The sequence below is a fragment of the Bidens hawaiensis genome, unplaced genomic scaffold, assembly GCF_021521415.1.
Source record: "Bidens hawaiensis isolate Kalapana, Puna unplaced genomic scaffold, B.hawaiensis_p1.1 tig00003488_1, whole genome shotgun sequence".
NCBI classification, from domain to species: Eukaryota; Viridiplantae; Streptophyta; class Magnoliopsida; order Asterales; family Asteraceae; genus Bidens; species Bidens hawaiensis.
Window position 1 is genome coordinate 1358515 of NW_027491195.1, and position 22919 is coordinate 1381433.

Here is a 22919-nt window from a genome sequence, read left to right on the forward strand (position 1 = left end):
TTCCAACGAACGCCTGGAGCGCATGATGATTCGGATATAGTTCAAGGCAGGCGGACCAGACCAGCTGATAATCCGTTTGTTGTTGGCTATATACCGAATCCTAAAGATAAGTGGCAGACGTGTCACACATACGGTTTATAACATTTTCATGTTATCTAAGGTTTATAACATTTTCATGTTACCTCAAGTTTTGTCATTTACATGCCCGTACGTTTGGGACTTTCCCCAGTAATATCTCAAGCTTAGACATTTTCATGTCTCTTAAGTAAAGGCCTAGTCGCCAGTGAAAAGGCTTTATCGCCAGTAAATGGTCTTTATCGCCAGGATTATCTAACTTTGTTTTGACAGATCGAAGATCGAACGATCACTATATGGAGAGATGTTACAAAGTTGTTTTTGACTTAGCAAAATTCCAGAAACATGATACTTCAAAAAGCTCAACAATTGGGGACATCATATGTAAGCTAACTAGATTTATAAATGATCTCCATGAAGGTACTCCTTATACTTAGTTCTATCACTCAATTTATATTTCAAGGTATGATCTTTTGGTTTGATTATGATAACTCACACAAGGCATAAGGATATATTATCCTTAAGATATTTTATTTCAATTCCTAATAAGTCTTTTGATTATGTATTCTAAGAATGTATAATCTTTAAAATATTTTATGTTCAAGATATATGATCCTCAGGATATTTTAATGAAAAGTCTTAAAGATATATTTTCTGAAACTATAAATATTCAAGAAACATGTTTTCAGGATACATTATCTTTGAAGTAACTTATTTCAGAAAATTAAGGACATGTAATATTCCAACTAAAACTTGTAAGTTACTAAACACAATGCTTAAAGCTAAAAGATTATATTATTACTAACCATAAGTGCAGGAACTTAAAAGGCAACAACCGGGTTTCGTCTTGAAAATCCAAGATCCCTCCACTCGAATATTGCCGGATGTTCAAAAGTCAGGATAACATGGGCTTCGTCTTGGAAAATCAAGATCCCTCCACCCATGTATCCTAATATCCTAAGCATAATATTTGTAAGGCCCCGTTCCCGGTAACCCTACTTTGGCATTGGATTTACTCATACACACAATTCTAAAATCAGAGTTAATAAAAACTTTCGCGGAATAATTAAAACTTCATGTATTACATTACCAAACATCAAATAATGTCTTAACATATAAGTTGTCTTTTCATACACATTAAAATAAAATAGTCATGACACTTCTTCATAGATGCCAGTCTCTTTAGCTCGTGCCATGTGTTCCTCCTCAAGCCAGCTGCCTCAATCTATTTGCATGCGTGCATAATAAAAGTCAGCTACGCTGAGTGAGTTCTAGTTAATCAATTAACATACATTACATTCATATTCTCACCCATACACATCCGAAGATATGTATTCATATCTTACTTACTCTTGCTTCCTTCATACATACTTTACATACATGCATACGTACCTACGTACTTTCTTTCATAAAACCCTATGGTATACCATAAGCTATTCTACCTTAAACATCACAGACATTATAAGGGTCTGGTCCCTAACATCACAAATATTATAAGGGTCTGGTCCCTAACATCACAGATATTATAATGGTCTGGTCCCTTCTGTCTCGAATAACCATACCTTTATGATACGTGCATACTTTACATATCTTTTATTTATAAATATACATACATACTCGTTCATACAATCATTATGTAACAATACATTCAATACACAATCATACACGTATCATACACTTACCAATCAAGTAAGTGTATTATCTACCACATAGGAGTATGCACACAGCCCCGAAAACATAACAGTTAAAGGGGCTAGAACTCACCTGGAGTCGGTTTCTCTCGCCGTTAATGGTAATGCCCTTCCTTAGTTGTGCACGGCTAACTGAACAATACATTACGCGTGTCAATTATCCATTACTACTACTTCCTACATCTAAGTTAATGAAACCCTCAACTAACGGGGGTCCGGGGGCAGCGCCCCTGGTAGCGGGGTCTAGGGGCGGCAGCCCCTAGCAGGGTCCAAGGGGCAGAGCCCCTGGCTGGGGTCGAACAAGGATTAGAGCCTGAGTGAGTCTTCTCTTCAATTCTTCGAACGCTTCTTCCTGATTCTTACCCCAACTGAATACTACAGTCTTCCGGGTCATGCCGGTCAACGGTGTGGCTATCTTGGAGAAGCCGGGAATGAATCTCCTATAATAGTCAGCTAACCCTAGGAAACTGCGCATATCGGTCGGGTTTCGCAGAGTCTTCCAATTCTTTATCGCTTCTATCTTGACTGGGTCCACAGTAATCCCCTCGGGATTGATTATGTTACCTAAAAACTGTACCTCTTGCAGCCAAAATGCACACTTCGAGAACTTTGCATACAATTTCTCCTTCTTCAAAACTTCCAATACTTCCCTCAGGTGTTCAGCATGGTCAGACTCGGTCTTTGAATAAATTAATATATCGTCAATGAAAACAATAACCGTCTTGTCTAACATCGGCCGACATACCCTGTTCATCATGTCCATAAATGTTGCGGGAGCGTTGGTTAAACCAAACGACATCACAAGGAACTCGTAGTGTCCGTACCGCGTTCGAAAAGCTGTCTTAGGAATGTCCGCCTCTTTCACCTTCAGCTGATGATAACCCGATCTGAGGTCTATTCGCGAAAACCAACTAGCACCTTGCAGCTGATCAAACAAATCATTGATCTATGGCAACGGATACCTATTCTTCACAGTAAGCTTATTCAATTCCCTGTAGTCAATGCACATCCTCATGCTTTCGTCTTTCTTTTTAACGAACAACATCGGTGCGCCCCACGGGGAAACACTCGGTCTTATAAAACCTTTGTTGAGGAGTTCTTGTAGTTGGGACATCAATTCCTTCATCTCAGACGACGCCAAACGGTAAGGTGCTTTCATGACGGGCTGTGCTCCTGGTATATATTCTATCTAGAATTCTACTTCTCGTTCTGGTGGTAACCCTAGAAGGTCCTCAGGGAATACTTCTGGGTAGTCACACACTACAGGAACATCTTTCGCTTCCTTCGTCTCGGCCGTAGCTTTGACAGCATACGCCAGGTAGGCACTGCAACCTCCCCTTAACAAACCTTCGGCTTTTATCATCGAAATGACGTTAAGCCCTGAACTTTCTCTATCACCATAAACTGTTACTGTACCACCATCCGAAGACTTCGGTCTTACCAATCTACTTCTACACACAATCCGAGCTTCGAATTCAGACAGCCAATCCATCCCCAATACTACATCGAATCCTCCTAAGGTTAAAACATACAGGGTAGCAGGGAATTGGTGTCCTTCCAATTCTATCTTACAATTCTTAACCAATCTCATAATTTTAACTGAGGTCTCATTAGCGGTTTCCACCATAAAAATTTCAGGCACACGACAACATTTCATCTTAGTTGTCTTACAAAACTGGGTAGATACAAAACTCCTGGTCGCACCTGAGTCAAACAATACGGAAGCGGAAATACCGTTTACTAGAAATGTACCTGTCACAACATCTGGGATTTGTTTGGCTTATTCTTGTGTCAACATGTAGGCTCTAGTCCTTGGCCTAGCCTGCTCAGCATCCTTTCTTCCACTTCCCTTAGCTTCACCTTCAGTGCACTCCCTTGCCATATGACCCGTCTTTCCACATTTGTAACAAGCGGGTTTCGCGTTACATTCGTTTGCGTAATGCCCCACCTTTCCACATTTATAACAGGCATTTGACCCTTGCCTGCATTCCCCTCCATGGACCTTTCCACACTTGTTGCACACATCACTATTCCTCCCCCACTTGCATTCCCCACCATGCATTTTCCCACAAGTCTTGCAGGGCTTCTTCTCCCACACCTTCTATTTCTTATCCCTGGGGTTCCACATTTGGGTACCAGGTCGCTTCGCAAGAGCAACCCACTTCTTCTCCTTCTGTTCTTCCACCACCACATCGTCCACTGCCAGGTCGTCGTAAACCATTTCTGCAAGTTCAACTGTTGAATCAAAAGTAGCAGGTTTACTAGCCCGGACAAAGGTGCGGATATTTTGTGGTAGTCCCCTTATGTAGCACTTGATCCTATTTGCCTCAGTGTTCACCATTTCGGGCACAAGTCTTGACATACGATTGAACTCGGTGGTGTACTCGCGGTGTGTGATTTTCCCTGCCTTCAAATTCAGAAACTTCATCTCCGCCCTCTCGACTTCAGCATCCACACAAAACTTCTTCATGACCATCTCCTTCAAATCTTCCCACCTCAAAGCTTTGATCTCAGCAGCAGTTTTCCTTTGCTCTACCGTTTCCCACCAAAACATATCTTCTTCCTCGAATGACTGGGTAGCAAAACCCACTGCTTGGTTGGGGAGACACTCGCTAATTCGGATAACCTTGTCCATTGCGGTTATCCATTGGAGAGTAGCGATTGCATCCCCTGTACCAGAAAACTTTGGTGGGTCGCAACCTTGGAACAACCTGTAGCTGCACCCACCTCGGCCCCTCTTACCAGCATTGACCTTCGCAGGCCGATCTTCACTTGATTCCTCTACTTCAGTCTCTTCATCCTTCTTACTACCTTCCCCCGTCTCCCCACCAGTTCCGATACGGCTTGTGGTTGACTTTTCTTGCTGGTGATTTTGCATTGCAGCAGCTGCTGCCTGAGTGATGGCAGCTTAGATAGCAGGATCGAGCTGCTGCCCTTCATCCCGCACTGTCATGTCTCTCTCTTCCTCAGATTCGTGGATTGGTTACTCGGGGGGTACTTGGGTAACAGGTGGTCTACGACGTCGACTCGTGAGACTTCCTTGTCCAGTAGTCTTCTTAGTACCGGCCATTCGGATTCTATAGGAAAACATAAACGTCATCACTTCAGGAATTGTTTAGTACAGGAATAGTAAGGCTAACAAGTAATAACAGTGGCCAGTTGTGATTAGCTTATCACAGTACTCTCCGTGTCCTACACACTTTCCTTTGTGAGTCCACTTGTGCTAGTTTCTACGTATAATAGTTGGTTGATCACACGTTTCATATCTTCACACATAAACAAGCAATTCTATATCTCGCTATTAAGTTAGCTTTCTTACTCATTCTTTACTATACATGAAATTTCTCATGGAAGAATTTCACTTTGCATGGAATTTCGCTTCGCATGACTTTTTCGCTTCGCATGGAATTTCGCTTCGCATGACTTTTTAGCTTCGCATGACTGTGCAATGCGAAATTATTGATTTCGCTTCGCATGGCTGTGCGATGCGAAATTCCTGCCTTTCGTCGTTTTTACCATTTTAAAGCCATTTTTCTCGTTGTTTCCTCCTTAGGACCCGATTCTACTCTTTTTATGGGTTTTGGGTTGTACCAACTTTGTATACCCGTGTTTCTCATAGTCCAGACGTCACCTTTTTTTTTTGTTCTATAATACACCCGTGAGGCTAAAACTCACCAAGTTCATTTTTTTCCTACATTCACAACCCGATCTATCATTACATCGGTTTGCATGTCGATTCTAACCATAAAACTTAACCCTTTGGCCGAAGCTTACCTTTTTGCTCTGGGTTCGGTTCAGATCTAGACAACCCCGAAGATCTGGACGTTTTCTTGATGTTTGAGATACTCGAACACCAAGATCTTCCTTGCTTTAGCCCCGTATTCGGATTCGGGTCTTGAGAGAAAATATGTGTGTTCTTGAATGTGTGTGTGTGGTGAAAGGGAAGAAAGTGGTGAAAGGAAGGAGAGGTTGGGTTTATATAGAGGACTATGGGCCCCACAACACACTCACACTTCTAATTCCATTTATTATCCAAACATTAACACACCCAGTTAAGTTAACAACACATAGTTAATTATAGAACTTTCTGTTATTTATAATTCTCAGAAAAGCGGATGTTACAATATTGTTTCAAGACAGAAAAGTAAATTGTTCAAACAACCATTACAATCCATAACAAACCCACAAACACATAAAAAATTGGGCTCAAGCCTTTTCTTTGCCGCTATCATCGCCCAATTGCACCTCGCCACCAACCACCTTCACCACGTCCTTGATCGCCACATCCACTGCCTCCTCCACAACCTTCTCCATGCCACTAGGACTAACATCCTCCACATCCTCACCATTAAGCTCAGCCAAAACTTTCTCCCAAGCAGCCACATCCCAGAACGAAGTATCAACACCATCATCTTTGGCCTCCTTAGCCATTTTGAGCCGAGACTGGAAGATGAAAATAGCACTAGACCTCTTCGCCCCCTCAGTAACCTCTTGGATCTGCACCAAACGATTCGCCTCTTGGTGAACGAGCTCCTTCTTGGCCATTGAGAGTTCCTGCTTCAAGTCCTCGATATCCTTTGTCTTCTTGTTAAGAATGCCGGTTTTGGCATTCGCAATCTTCAGCATCTCGGCTATGCGGGTGTTGGCATCAAGAAGTTCATAATGAAGGTCATTAAAGCTGGTGGATAACTGTTCCAGTCCCTGTCCGAAATAAACTTTCCTTAGCATATGTTATCTTCAAAATACGAGGATACTATCGGAAGGCATACCTTGTTAAACTCAAGGTTACAGGTTAGAGAAGAGTTGGAAACTTCCTGGGTCTTCCTCTTTTTGGAACCTTTGGCAAAACTATTCTCAGGTTTTGGTACGGAGGCAGGAACGGCTTCTTTTTTCTTGGTGCTACGAGTAGAAACCATGCTATCGATGTCGTTCAAAGAAAAGACTGAGGCAGATTTACCTACGATTATACAGGTCAGTATCCCTAATCCTTAAAATATTTACACTAACATTTCGAATACTGCTTACCAGACATAACGGAGCCTGCTGATGGCGATGATTCTTGGAGGCTTGGCTGAAGATAAAATGTCCTCTCTTCCTCGTCAATGAGAAAGAAATAGCTAAGCTTGGTCTCAGTTTCCCTGGTGGGAGGGGCAATCTCGAAGAACTTCAAAGCTGTAAAAAACAGAAAACATATCAGTCATAAAAATTATCGGCATATATCTTCAAGATAATGTATCCTACTTTTGGCAACCCAAAAATACGGTAGATCCTCGGGATGAGGAAGTATGTCTCTCCTAACAAAGAAGACCTGTCTCTTCCACTGATCATTATTTTGGGTATTTTTAGAAACAAGTGGGGTACGGCCGGATCTAGTCTTGAGAAGGTATCTAAAGGAACCATGACTACGGAGGTCATACACAGAAGCAAGCTCAGAAAGGGTGAAATCAAGAGCATGGTTGGTGATTAATCTCTCCAAAACAAACAAGGTCCTCCAAACCATGGGCATGGTTTGGGCATAACTAAGACCAGTTCTGGAAAAGAACTCAGAGGTAAAGGTAGGAAATGGGTTCGAAAAGCCGATTTTAAACGGCAAAAACGGGAAGCATATCCAGGTTTTTGAAACATGATCAGAAGAAAGCGCAGCATCAAAAGGCCTAAAAACAATTCCAGAAGGAAAACAACCCCGAGATTGAAGATTCGCAATATCGGTGTTACCAAAAATACATATCTCATTCGCAGGACTTGCGAGGAGATTCTAAGACACAAAATCCTCAATACCGGAAGGACGAGGTTTCGGTCTCATGATTTGAGAAGATGAAAAGTAAGAGAGATCAGGAAGATTACCTATGAAGACGGATGAATGAGATAAAGAATATTTATCTTGGATAAATATAAACATTCAAGGGTAACGGACGGATGACACGTGTAACAAGAATGCACCGAACATCCAGGAATTCAAAATTCAAAATTTGAAATTTTACAGCTGTAATCCATACCTACAGCTGTTAAATTTGGGGACAACTATTAGGGCTCGGATTTTCAGTATCCTCAGCAAACATTATATTCAGAACAAATCTAGGATGTGGTATCCTCCAAGGTAATAGGTATCCTAATTATGTTATATAACTAACACATTGTCTGCTACTTTCCTTGTTTACCAGGTCAAAGACCGTTGCTTGATCTCCCGAAGACTCGCACCTGTTGTTATTAGAATGTGGCCGCTAAGGAAACATGCTGATTAGAAGGATTAACGGCTAATTGGACTCATTCCAAAGTTTCCTAAAATATATGGCATATTGTTAGCTTTATTTGTTATATAAATAGAGCCTAACTCGGATCACAAAACACACACTTTTTAGCACTCGAGACTTAGAGTACTCGTTCATTGTAATCACGATCCGATTAAGCTCCACCACTTGTAACCACTTTATTATTAATAAATCGGTGGTGATAGTTTTTATCACCCGGGGTTTTTTCTTGTTATCCTAAGGATAACAGGGTTTTTCCTCGCAACAAATCTCTGTATTCGAGCAATATTCACAAGCACCTAGTCCTTTTACTAATTTGGTTGTAAAATCACACTTGTCAATTTTTGACCAAAACAGTATGGATGCTTATGTTTATCAAAATTAAGGTCTTTATACCTTCTCGAATTGGATTAACCGGAGACTAGCCCCTCTCGAATCGGGCAAACTATCCTTGTTCTTGTTTATTTCTATCAATTTACTATTTTATTTTTGGGGTTCTATCATCTGGTTCCATTGCCAGGACATCGCATGACGACCGCAACTCAGAATCTAGTAGATAAGTTGGCAGTGATTGCAGCCCGAATAGACTCGCTAATGGCTATAAAAGAGGACATCGGAGAGATCAAGGCTTTGTGGAATGTTAAGGAATCTCATGAACCGCTACCTGATCTGGATAAAGAGGATGCTCTAGAAGATAGCCCTAGCGATGATGAAAATAAGTTAAAGCATGCTTTGGGTGTTGAACTAGAGATCAGAGATGTGGCTCAATAGAAGATTGGAGATGATGTTCAATTGAAGATGGGAGATTTGGATCAACTTAACCAATCAAGGGAAACCCCACTAATGACCCGTGACAAGATGTTGAAGTTGATGTGTACCAATTTATAGAAAAAACTAACAAATGAGTATTCCGGATTCCAAATTCCAACTTCTACTGGATCAGATTCTTTCAAGTCTGCACTGGAATTCGGGTTTGAGAATGGAAAGGTTGCAGGTCAATTTCCCCATATTTTAGCTAATCAATGGGTCTATGGCACGGGTCAACCTACAATCGAGTGGATGATCGCGTGACACTACGACTATTGGATCGACTTGAGGTCAAGTCGTTTTACCGGCCGGGAAGGATTGATACGAACCTGTCTTAAGCTGAGATGTCAAGGAAAATAAATGGTTGAGGATGTTAAAGGGTTTAAGTAACTGGAGCAATTATTAATAAAATGGTGTCTATTTGTAGGTTCTTGTTATAGTTTCTAGGGTATGGATGCTTATGTTTATCAAAATTAAGATTTTTATACCTTTTTAATCGGAGATCTAATCCTTCTCGAATCGGATTAACTGGAGACTAGCCCCTCTCGAATCGGGCAAACTATCCTTGTTCTTGTTTATTTCTATCAATTTACTATTTTATTTTCGAGGTTCTATCATAGACTGAATTACTTATTAAGCAAAATTAGGTCATCGTAAAGAGCTTTGGTGAATTCTTAGTAGTTATTAATTATTAATTAACCAAAATAGAATCTATATATTTTCCTAACACACTACTTACATTACCAAACAAATAAATAGGCCGAATATCCTTCAATGAAAATGGTTACTGATCAGCATCCGTCGATGATACTCGGCCGAAATATGGTCGTGGGTGTAATTTGTGTTCTGATTGATTACTAACGGCAGGCTTGGAAACAAATTACTTAGGAATGTTTCTAATCAAGTTACACATTTGTATCTGACAAAATTTTTTATAGATACACGTTTTTATTTAATGTTTATCATAAGTTAAAAAATATATTTATTTCACTAAACAGTAACTTATTTTTTAAACTTAAATTAAGAGTAAGCCGCTATTTTGTTAATGTGGTTTGGTCACTTATATCAATTTCATCTAAAAAGTTTTTTTGTAGCATTACTGCCATTTTAGTTTCTGAAAGGTGTTATTGATAAACCAGTGGATACAACACTATTGAATGAGAGAGATTGAGTCTTTTCTTATTTCTGTGAATTGTTTGCAGTACATAAACCAAGAGGAGAACCCTCTTTAAATAAAAAAAAATCGGTTATGCATATGACTCGCACAACCAAACAAACTTATTCATAAACCAAAATGTAAACAACTGACTCAATCAACCACAAAAGACCCAACAACTCTGACTTCTTCCAACAAGTGCAAATAGCTTATTCATGCATTTGATTTTCGTTTTTCCTCTTTGCATGGGAGTGTTGTGTCACTTTTAACACCCCCCCCCCCCCCCCCTTGATACACACTCCTGCACTCCAACCTTATGCCTTAAATACACCAATCATTCTCTTGAAACTGCCTTTGTCAACAGGTCTGCCCATTGCTCAATAGTCCCACAGAATTCCAGCTTAACTTGACCTCGATTCACCATATTTCTAATAAAATGATACCTAAGCTCAATGTGCCTTGAACAGTTGTTCATGACAAGATTTTTAGATAGATCTATTGCAGATTTGCTATCACAGAAAAGAATAGTCTCTTGCTCCTGAGTTACACCCATATCATCAAGGATTCTTCTCAACCACACCACTTGACAAGCACCTGTTGTAGCTGAGATATACTCAGCTTCTATAATAGACAGAGCCACATTATTTTGTTTCTTTGAGCACCAAAACACGGCAGCATCACCAAAAAGAAATACATTTGCAGACACACTCTTCCTATCATCCAAGCATGCAGCCCAATCGCTATCAGTGTACCCAACAAGTTGAACATTGTTCTTCCTTTCATACCATAAACCAAAACTGACTGTGCCAGCAATGTATCTGAGCACTTTCTTAGCTGCACCCAGATGTCTTTTTGAAGGAGACTGCATATATCTTGCCAAGACTCCTATGGAGAATGCCAGATCTGGTCTTGTATGATTGAGATACATAAGTCCTCCTACTAGACTTCTGTACATTATTTCATTGACCTTATCTTCATCATTATTAACATGATACTTGTCATGAGGACTCATTGGAAGAACTTCAACTTTACTTTCCTGCATCTGAAACTTCTTGAGAAGATTCCTGGAGTACTTTTCTTGACTGATAAACACACCCTCACTGGACTGCTTCACTTCCAACCCAAGAAAGTATTTCAGAAGACCCATATCAGTCATTTCAAAAATCTCCTTCACCTCTTTCTTGAATTCACAGATGAGTTGATCACAGGAACTAGTGCATATGATATCATCCATATAAATGCAAACATAGTTGATGTCATATTCACTAATTTTCTTCACATACAACGTTGGCTCATTAGGACTTCTGAGATACCTATTCTGAATAAAATAACCACCTGTTTTGGAATACCATGCTCTTGGCGCTTGTTTGAGCCCATATAATGCCTTCTTGAGCTTATAAACTTTATCAGTTGAACCGTTTAGTTCATACCCTTCTGGTTGTTCAACATATATTTCTTCTTCTAACTCTCTATTCAGAAAGGCAGACTTTACATCCAATTGATGTAATGACCAGCCTCTTTGAGCTGCTACAGCAAGATCAACCCTAATTGTCTCGAATCTAGCAGCAAGAGCAAAATTTTCCTCGAAATCAATGCCTTTTCTTTGTGAGTATCCCTTAGCCAGTAATCTGGCTTTGTGCTTCACAACTTGACCAGTAGAATCAAGTTTAGTTTTAAACAACCATTTCAAACCAACAACATTTTTTCCAGTGGGTAGAGAGACCAATTCCATGTGTTGTTTCTCTCTATAGCAGCCAACTCTTCCGCCATGGCTGTTTGCCATTCCTATTTTTTGATAGCATCATGATAGTACATTGGATCACATATGCTTAAAGCAAACTATAAATGGATATATTCTTCTGGTTCTAGAGCATGAGTAGAAGCTTAAATATCAGATAATGATCGAATATTTAGAGGAGTTTGAGTGGTACCAGGGGAACATGACTGCGACCCTTCATCAAAAGTTGCTTGTTCAGTCACGTGACTTGGACCAGCTGGAGTAATCACCTCCTCTGCATCTACTGTTGCATTTACTTGAGATGTTGACCCTTCATCATGTACTATTTCTTCCATGGGAAAAGGATCTTCAAATGACAAGTCAACCATTTCCTTTTCTCCATTTTCAGTTTCGTCCCAACTCCAAGTTGCTTCCTCGATTATGGTAACATCTCTACTTGATTCAAACTTCTTGGTAACAGGATTGAATAGTCTGTAACTCGATGAAATTTGTGAAGAGTAGCCAAACAATCACCTTTTGTGGCCGGTCATCCAGTTTCTTTCTTCCTTGAACATACATACACATGTTTGTAACCCACACTTCCAAACACCCAAAACTTTGATACATCAGGTACTTCTCCAGACCATGCTTGAATCGGAGTTTTATCTTGGACAACATTCATTGGTGATCTATTCAGCACATGAACTTCAGTTGCCACAGCTTCTGCCCACAAGAAGTTTGGCAAGTTCTTTTCTTTCAACATACTTCGCGTCATCCCCATTATAGTGCGATTTTTTCGCTCCACAACACCATTCAATTGAGGTGTGTGTGGAACTATCAATTCCCTTCTAATCCTATTTTGTTCACAGAAGCTATCAAATTCTTTTGAGCAAAATTCTCCTCCTCTATCAGTTCGCAAAACTTTTATGGCACTTTCACATTACTTTTCAACTAAGGCTTTAAAAACTTTGAATTTGTTGAAAGCCTGTGATTTGTTGTTGATAAAATACACCCATGACATTTTTTTTAAAATCATCGATCAAAAGGAAATAATAGACTATGACCAAGACTTGAGACTTGCATGGGACCAGAAAGGTCTACATGCATAAGTCCTAGTCTTGTCTTAGCTCTCCATGAATGAGATGTGAAGGGAGTCCTTGAGTGTTTTCCCAATAAACACCCTTCACATTTAGTTGTTCTCCTGATACGAGGAAGTCCTTTGAACATACTATTGTCATGAAGTAATCTTAAACTATCAAGGTTTAAATGACCAAACCTCTTGTGCCACAATTGAGAGGTTACATCAGCACTGGAAGTTATTACTTCAGGAGAGGCAACATCCAAAATAAACATGTTACTGAGAACATGAATCTTCATTACTTCAACACCTTGATTCTTGATAGCACACTTATCATGCTCAAAGAGAAGAGAGTAACCTTTCTTCATTAATTGACCCACTGACAAAAGATTATACTCCAATGAAGGGGCATAGTACACATCATCAAGATGCCTTGAGCCCATGTGTCCCGCATTTACACGAACTGCTCCCTTTCCTTCAATAGAAAGATTCTTTTGTTTCCCAATTGGACCTCTACTTTGAATGTCTCATCAAGTTGAGTGAAACTTGATCTTGAACCCGCCATATGACCCAGAATCAATAAACCGTAGGTTGTTGTTTTGTGCATGACTGGATTTTTCTTTCTCTATAAGGGCCATGAACATGTGTTGTTCTTCACTGTCTTCTTCTTTTGCATTCGTTTCTGCCACATTTGCTTGTGGCTCTTGATTGTACCAACAGTCATTTGATATGTGTCCATATTTCTCGCACACATAACATTGGGGAACTCTGCTACGATCCAGGGCTCTTCCTCATCCACGACCCCTTGCAAAGCCACGGCCACGGCCATGAGATCCGTTCGAATTTTGAGGTCGATTGAATTCTTGAATCACTTGAAGTGTATGTTCTTCAGATTTTTCTGTTTTATCATTCATCCTGCTTAACATTCTTTGCTCTTGTGACTGTACGGATCCCATAAGTTTTATTGGAGATAATAGTAGATAGATCATAAGCTACCTCAATAGAAGGAACCACAAAATCAAACTTTGAGGTTAAACTCCTTAGGATTTTCTCCACAACAGCTTGATCTGTCATTTCCTCTCCAAACAATCTCTTCTGGCTGACTATAGCCATGACTCTAGAAAAATAGTCACCAACCAACTCTCCTTCTTTCATGGATTAATTTTCAAAATCCCTTCGGATTCCTTGTAATTTAACACCCTTTACTTGAGTGTTACCTTGGAACTCAAGCCTTAAGATCTCTCAGCTTTCCTTAGCAGATGATACGGAAGCAATCCGTCAGAAAAGAGTGTCATGAACAACTTGTTGAATTAGAGCCATTGCATGAGCGTCTGTTTTCTTCAGAGTCTTGAAGTTGCCTGGATCAACCTCTTTCTCATCAACACCGGCTTCAACAAGATCCCATAGATCTCTGGATTTGAGTATAGTTTTCATGCGAATGTTCCAATGCTCATACCCGCCTCCCTTAGACATAGGGATTAGAGTTGGAGCAGTGGGAAGAGTGCTAGTCTGATCAGCCATGGGAAATTCGAGTGAATGGGAAATTCGACTGAAGGAAAAATAAGGGAAGGAACCAGTGCTCTGATACCACTGATAAACCAGTGGATACAACACTATTTAATGAGAGAGATTGAATCTTTTCTTATTTCTGTGAATTATTTACAGTACATAAACCAAGAGGAGAACCCTCTTTAAATAGAAAAAAAACAGACGGTTATGCATATGACTCGCACAACCAAACAAAATTATTCAAAAACCAAAACGTAAACAACTAACTCAATCAACCACAAAAGACTCAACAACCCTGACTTCTTCCAACACGTGCAAATAGCTTATTCATGCATGTGATTTTCGTTTTCCTCTTTGCATGGGAGTACTGTTGTGTCACTTTTAACAGTTATTTCCGTCCAACTCGCTAACCCCATGGTTAGGCGTTGATTAATCGCTAGTCTCTTCCCCACAGATTAATTTTGGGCTAATCAGGCAATGATGAAATCCTACCAAAATCAGGATTATTCAGACTTAGTAGATGTTTTCTGGCGAGGTTCTAGCCAAAATTGGGGGTAACGAGATTCCTGTAAAAATCAGCGGTTTCCAGCGAGATACTAGCCAGTTTTCAACCAAAACGTGTATGTGAATATAAAAAACTAAAAATTACATATAAAAATGAGAGTGTCTACATATTAACTGAAAAATTATACATTAAAATTGGATCCGATTGACCCCGGTTAATCCTGATTAATCCCGATTAATCTATCACTAGTCTCGTCCCACTGCCTGACTAGCGACTACTATAACGTTGGCTAACCCGTTAGTTATTTTCTATTAACTTACTATAATATTACCAATATATCTTCATTTATTAAATATCCATCCTTTTTCCTTAAAAATAATTATTACTTTTTATTATGTTAGGCCAACCATTGTCTTCAACAAATAAACAAAAATTATCTTCCCTTATTTTCTGGGGAGTGTTATCTCGGTCCACCATCGCCTCAACCACCCATATCATTTTCAACCCCACCGCCATCTTCAGCCACCACTTATAACCATCGCATACAACCACCATCTTCAACCACTGTCTATAATCACCACTTGCAGCCACCATCTTCAACTATCACACCTGCAAGTCTGCAACTACCGTTCGTAACCACCGCCCTCGGATTTATGCACTGATGGGTTGTTGAATTTCCAATGAGTAGCGTGCCTAATTTTACCAATTTTCGTGAAATTGATTTTTAAAAGACAATACTTTGAGATGATTTGTATTTTTTAGGTCTTAACAGGTTTAAGGTTTGTCTTGGAACGTTATCATAGATTTGGAAGGGAGGTCGGGATCGAAAAAAATGAGCAAAACAAGTCCGGAAACCAATCTTGGGTGTCCAGGACATTGGCAGGGCGTCTAAGACGTCATCAGCGTCTAGATGGGAACCAGAAGAAGGCTTTAGGTATTCAGAGATCCACTCGGGGCGTCCACAACACATCTCTGGACTTCTACGAGGCCTAGAGCTACCAAAAATGGGTGAACTCTCCACGGATAAATCATAAGGACGGAAATAACAGTTCACTATGAAAGAGTATAAAATTCATAATTTTTGTTCTGTGTTTAATATATTATTGAAGTATGTAATCATATTTAAGTTAAAGAAAAGCTATCAAATTAACATATTAGCATTTTATAAAAAGGTTGATGCAAATGATAAATTCTATTTTTATTTTATAGTCATCACAAACTTTTATTTAAATATAAAATTTTCATGGTCTTAGCATTTTACAAATAAATTAAATTAGTTTCATTAAATTACTAAAATAGGTGAAAGATAGCAGTTGCTTGAATGCCAAAGTTTGTTTGTTAGGGTTCGTCACTGTTCATTAATCGATTATCCGCCTTTTCTTTTCTTCTTTCTTGTTTCCCTACATCGGTTTTGATCTTCTATGGATCAACAACAGGTGTTTGGAAATTCTTGTGGTTTTCATGGTAAACCTCCTTATGTGATTTCTTCTTCTTTGAAACCTTCGAAATTGTTCAATGAAAGTGATTAGGGCTCCTCGTAACGTTAAGCCTAAGCAGTGCTCGGAGACGCCTAGTGGTGGTAGATCTGAGGAAGTTTTTAAGTCTGCTGGTAATAGGAGTGAAGCTAGAAGCCGATTAGTTGAGGCAAATGTGAAGGTGGAATTATCTATTGTTCCATGCAACTCGAATGGTTCCATTCGGCTCGATTCAGTCCCTTTCATTTTGCCATTTCTCACATCTCGTTACACCCATTTTAACACTAGGCCAAGTTTCGGGTTATAACAACTCCATTTCCTTGCTCGATATGGCCCGGACATCATGTGTTCATACCGACTAAATCCAAGTAACTTTCTTACTTTAAAGTTTACATTTTTCTTACTCAACAAGATCCGATTCATCTTAGTCTTTGATCCTTAACACAAATCGACATAAAAACCTAATCTTTGATCTAAGACATACCTTTCTAGACTTGGTTTGGTTTTGGATCTTGAACCTCACGTGAATCTAGACGGTTTTTCTTGGCTTGATGTTGCTTGAATAAAAGAAACAAGTCTTTCTTACTTGAATCTTGAATCAAATGAGGGAAGAAGAGAGGATTTGTGTGTGTACAGAAAGTGTCTGGAGATTGAAAATGATGAATGAGAATGTTTAGGGTTTTAGGAAGGTTTAAGAGTTTAAATGCTCCAACCCCATGGACCTTAGGCCCGTAACCATTCTCAAGTCCATATACAAATCCTAATCCTAACACTCCGTCCCATTATTATTTAAACGAAATAAATAATGACACACAATGAATAATAAAAACCTCTTTCATTTATAATTTTGAAAATACGGATATTACAATCTGTTGCTGAAGTGAACTATTTCACTCAACGATTACGTCCTAGCTGGAAGAAGCGTATTCTATTTGAAGACCTAGCTTTGTTGGATGCTGAATATGATGCTATGGATGCTAAGAATCCAGATTTGATTAATAAAATTGTCAATTTTATTATTGTGGTGTGTGAATTAGATTCTGGTGAGAATAATATGAATGTTCAGGTGAATAGTGTTTCTCCTAATGAGAATATGAGTGTCGATGAATAGGTATGATTTTAGATGATAATGATGTGGTTGATGAATATTCTGGTCATAACACTCCAGTTTTGGTTGCTAAGGCTAATTTTGTGAATGATGATAGTGGAAGTGGGGTTCCTTCTGCTAAAGTTGAGATTCTATGGTTGACTGTGATGAGGTGGTTAATGGTGTGAGTTGGAAATGTGTTTATTTGCTCCCTCAACTAGATCCTTCTCATAATGCAATTGATTTTGTTTCAAATAGAGTGTATGGATTTTTGGATAGTGGAAGAAGATAGTGTTCAGAAATGAGTTTATGGAAGTTAAATTAATAGGTGTGTTGGAATACATAACAAGGTATATGATAAGTCAAAAGAGGTTTTGGATTGTGGGATGTTGTCTGATGGTATACTTCCAAAAGTGTATTTTTTTAGGGAATTAAGATTTCTAGAGGGTGTAATTCTTCTCTTGCACCGGCTAGTGTTAAGGATATGATTTCAATTTCACAAAAATAGAGTATGGATATTAATGGGAATATCTATGCTAATGATGTTTAGCGTTTAAAGTTGCTGATTCTGTGTTGTATTTGGGTCCCGTGGGGGTAAGAAAAGCAGTGTTATTTTGAGAGCCATACCTGATTTTGAGAATAAAATGTCTAGTAAGGCTGGGGATATCAAAGATAAGGGTTCTTGTTTACATACAAAACTAAGTGCTGAAAGGGGCAAAATCAAAAGCTCGTTTAATAAAAAACAGATTGTTGTGAAAGCAAAAGAAAATGAGAAATATTTAATTACCAGCAAGGACCTTCCATTTATTGTAAAATTGAAGCCTATTTCAAGCTCTGTGTTAGGTGCAGTGCATACTAGTAAGAAAGTGGTGTTTAGTTCCTTTATTTATCTGGATAAGGGTAAGAAAATGGAAGCAGGTAAAGTTTTTTATGCTGATGCTACTACTGGAAAAACTCAATCTATGCTTAAAGAGGTAATTAAATGTATTCCTCCTGAAGTTTTAGTAAACGGTGGAAAGATTGTTATGGTATCCCCCCTACTGTTTTGAAAAGGCTAAGGAGAATTTTAAAACATATATGTAAGGTTTAATTGTTAGGGCTGAATTGTCTTTAGGGATCGTTAGATTCAATACAATAAAAATGTGGAAAAAGTATGGTATTGAAGAAGTTTCCACAAACAACAATGGTATATGATGTTGGGGTAAAAATCAAGTGTATATTTGTGTTATTTTATGTATTTTAATTGTTTATGTATGGCGAACACGGTTACTTTGAATTCTTTTATGATTGCATGTGTTCGAAACTTAAACGAGCTACTTCAGAGCCATCCAGATGAATATTAAGTGAGTCTCGAGAATACGGAAGCATGGTGAAGCATATATGGATGATTAAGAAGGATTCAGAAAGCTGTGAATGAGAAACCCGAATTCGAAGTGAAAACTGAACAAGACAGATTAACAAGAAAGTGTATTTAAGTAAAAGGAGCATACCTCGGGCTAGAAAATGAGTTACAGGACCCATAATATGTGAATTTCGGGTTTCTCGGTGAGACAAATCTTAATATGAGGTTATATTAGCTCATGAGATGCAGAAAATAGGGGAAAAATCTCGAAGGATCTAAAAAACGAAAAAAAAAACCTAGTTTAGAATATAATCAGTTTTCAGCCTCCATTAGAGAGATCGTTCATAACCTAGCCACCTTGGACAATTTTGGGGCTTTATGTTCGTCATCTTAACACCTTATAATCACCAATTCTTCCATGGTTTCATCCTTCCAATCCATGCTCGAGTTAATCGTGATGCAGAGGCAAGGCTAAATCCCTCGTTATCACTTCAGGTGTAGGGTTTTATGTAAACTGATTATGATCGGATTGTTTGTGATTCATTGATTAAGAGTTTGATTGAATGCATTATTCTATCTTGCTTGACTTTATTGATTGATTGTTCAAACAATTTATGTTTTTGTTTATCAAATCTTGCATCAACTATTCGGTTGTGTTCGTCAACATTTAGGACTAGGTTCTTGTGTCGTTGATCCGATAACCGTTAGTCATTACATAACAACTGATTTTCATAATATAAAACTGGTAATTTGGTAGATCACGCTCAGTTGTGTCAACAATTCGAATAGGGTTTCATTTGTCACCACAACCTAACTACTAGGCCTAGTAATTACTACGCAATCAACTTAACATAATCGGTGATTAGTTTGTTATCACATTACCTAAACCTGAAGTGAATCACTTATTTCTCATAATTGTTTACAAAATCTAAAAGTAATCGTGCTGCTTTCAATCATCTTTCTAAATTGCTTGACATCGTCTGTCCGCTTAGTTAAATAGTTTTCGAATCATGAGTCAAACTTGCAATTTCCACTGATTCCTTGTGAAGACGATCTTACTTACCCATACTAGTCAAACTTGACATCGTCTGTCCGCTTAGTTATAGCACGGCATTTACATCAGTATATTTTTCTTTATATTTAACAATGTTGTTGGCATGAATAATTTTGTCGTTGCTGGTCCTTGGCTTGTTAGTAACAACCCTTTATGCCTAAAGAGGTGGGAGACTGGTACTTGTTTTGAAAAAGTGGATGTTGCTACTGTATCAATTTGGGCTACTAGTTTGAGCTGGTCTATTTTGGTTTCAACAAAATTCTGTCATCCTTAAAAAAAATTCTTAAAATATGTTAATATATTATCCACACTATTATCAATGTAAATATTCGTTAAATATGTGATGTGAAATATTTCATTGACTTCTTTGATGATTGATGACGTAGGTGGCAACACCATCAAAAGGCTAAAGGCTAAAGCCTAAAAGCCCGAACAAACACTGGACCTTAATACATTCAATGCTTAAAATAATGGATGGACACTTCAATTAGTCAAATGACACCCTTCATGAGTGAGAGCAACGGATCACGCTTGTAAACCAATTGCATTGCCGCCATCTGTGGTGAAAAGGAGGCCTCCTTATTGTCCGACGGACAATAGCCTTCCTTTTCTCTAAAGAGAATCTCTGCTATCCCCAAAAGAGAAAGGGCCACTTACCCCTTCAATCGTTCACGTGACGACCAAGCCCAACCATCTCTTGCTATGAAATAGTGTTTTAGCACCTCATGTTCAATGATCTTCTTCCCTGCTCTCTTTCACTTATCCATTAAACCTTTCTAAAGAACAACTAATTGATTCTTACGCCAAAGGTGGATCGCAGACGCTCCCTCTTACGGTGAGCTAACAGTTGTATCTGTTTTGCTGAACCCCTTTAAGGCTTAAACCCCCTGAAGATACCTGCACTCTCCTTATCCCATCATTTGATTATAGCAACAATGATTGTTATTTCTTTGATTATAATTATCACAAAAGTGTCATTTTCTATTCATTGTTAGTCATTTATATGCTCACGAAAATAACTCTATTAAAGCATATGTAAGTGTAATCTTTTTCTAAACAACAAATACGTCTTGTTACTGAAAGATACTTTGGCAACTTTCCCCTCCCGGAACCTGAACTCCTGATCATCCTAGAAAATAAACCTTTTGGAAAACATTTCTGTCCACCCTATCAGAATGGTGGTGACACAACTGTAGATATTATAAAGAAATGTTATTTTAGTAGAAAATATTTCCTTATATATATTTTGATAAACTTAATTTTCTTAATATTTGTATTAAAAGATTTGCAAAAATGAAAAGACTTTCACATGTATGCAATAAAGACCCAAGTTGAAGATTTTTGAAGAACATTCAATTCCATCCTTTCTGCCCACAGTCCATTCATACTCTTCACTGTCTACCATTTCCCATTTTGTTTATTAATTTAATTTAATAATATAAATTCACACATAAAATAAATGTATACCCCAAAGCTAATTAATACATTTATACCGGTCATCTTTCTCGGGTATATTAAATTGATTCATGTGTTTTATCATTTTCTTTTTAACTAGATCTAATGCTACATTTTACATCTAATAAATTTCGTATTTAGATGTGATTATTATGTAGTTGGTCTATATATACTTCTAGTTCTAAAGGAAGCAGTACCCTTTTCGAAGAAAATTAAAACCGGAACAAATATTAAATCACGACACGATGGTACGTCTTCATCTAATCCTTTATCGCGCTATCTGCAACGACTGGTGAACTGTGAACATATATACTCTGATAAAGATTAGGGATGATACAGCTAAGCTGTGTCGGGATCATGTGAGGAACCTTAATGAGAATCATGAGAGAACCTTTATGGAGATCCCGAGGTGGCATCTGTCAAGGACACCCAATTATGGATTCTCTATTGCTCCGTTGTTTTGAATGTTTTTTGTTGTCCTTGCCCATGTATATAAAAAGTGAGAGCCAATTAAATATAATTGTAAGGACGTGTCAATCCTGAGACAATTGTATGAACAAATGCATTGCACTAGTTTCATAACTAGTATATATTATCCCATTGATCAATCTGATGGCAGATATGACGTGACAACATGACTGTAAATATGTTAAGGGTTAGCCTACTTGATTTGCATGCTAAATAATGTAACTTCTCATTAAGTTAGTTATTAGACGCCACCTAAATATGTAATTAGCAAATGTTAAAGGCAACCTTATGTAAATATGAGCTAGGTATATAACCAGTCTCTTGTACAAATTCTTATTAACAAATTATCCATACAACATACATGCATTTACATCTTCTTTACACACACTTAAGAGTTTACATGGGTTCTAACCTCGATCTATTGGATCGCTGAAAGCATAAAATCGTTTCTAGATCATCTACAGAAACCGAATACAAAGCTCTTGCTGATACCGTGACAGAAATAAACTGGCTAGAAGCGCTTATGAACGAATTGTGGGCACATATAACAAATGCATCCAACTCTCTAGTTTGATAACCTTGTTGCAACTTATCTTGCTGTAAATCTGGTTTTATATTCAAAAACAAAATACATTGATGTTGACTAACACTTTGTTCAAGAACATGTTGCAAAAGGAAATTACAAGTACGATTTATAAAAACTGAAGATCAAGTTATAGACAATTTCACAAAGCTCTTACCAACACATAGATTCATAGCTTTACGCTCCAAGCTACGGATCATTCCCCGGCCTTAGCTTGCAAGAGAATACCAGACATGGGTTGCTTTATCTAATTAAATATGGGCTATATATTTAACCCATTCTCTTGTACAAACCTTAATTAACAATTATCAATACAACATACATTTACACCTTATTTGCACACACTTAAGCGTTTAACTTTTGTTAAAAGACACTTTTAAATTATATGTATCGTGTTAAAACTATAAACTCATATCGTTCTCTCTAAATATATAGTAGTATTCAGTAAATCTAGAAGCCAACAATCCGCACAGGGGTTTGGTATTAAATTTAACTTTACAATCTTATTATAATTTATCATAATATCTTATTTCAACCTCCTCAGATTTGAAACCGTTACATGATGATCATTCCCCTAAGTTAATTTGTATATACATTCCGCACAAGAAATTTTGCATGATTACAACAAGAAATGAGAAAGCTACAAATCCTATAAAGAAAATACAGAAG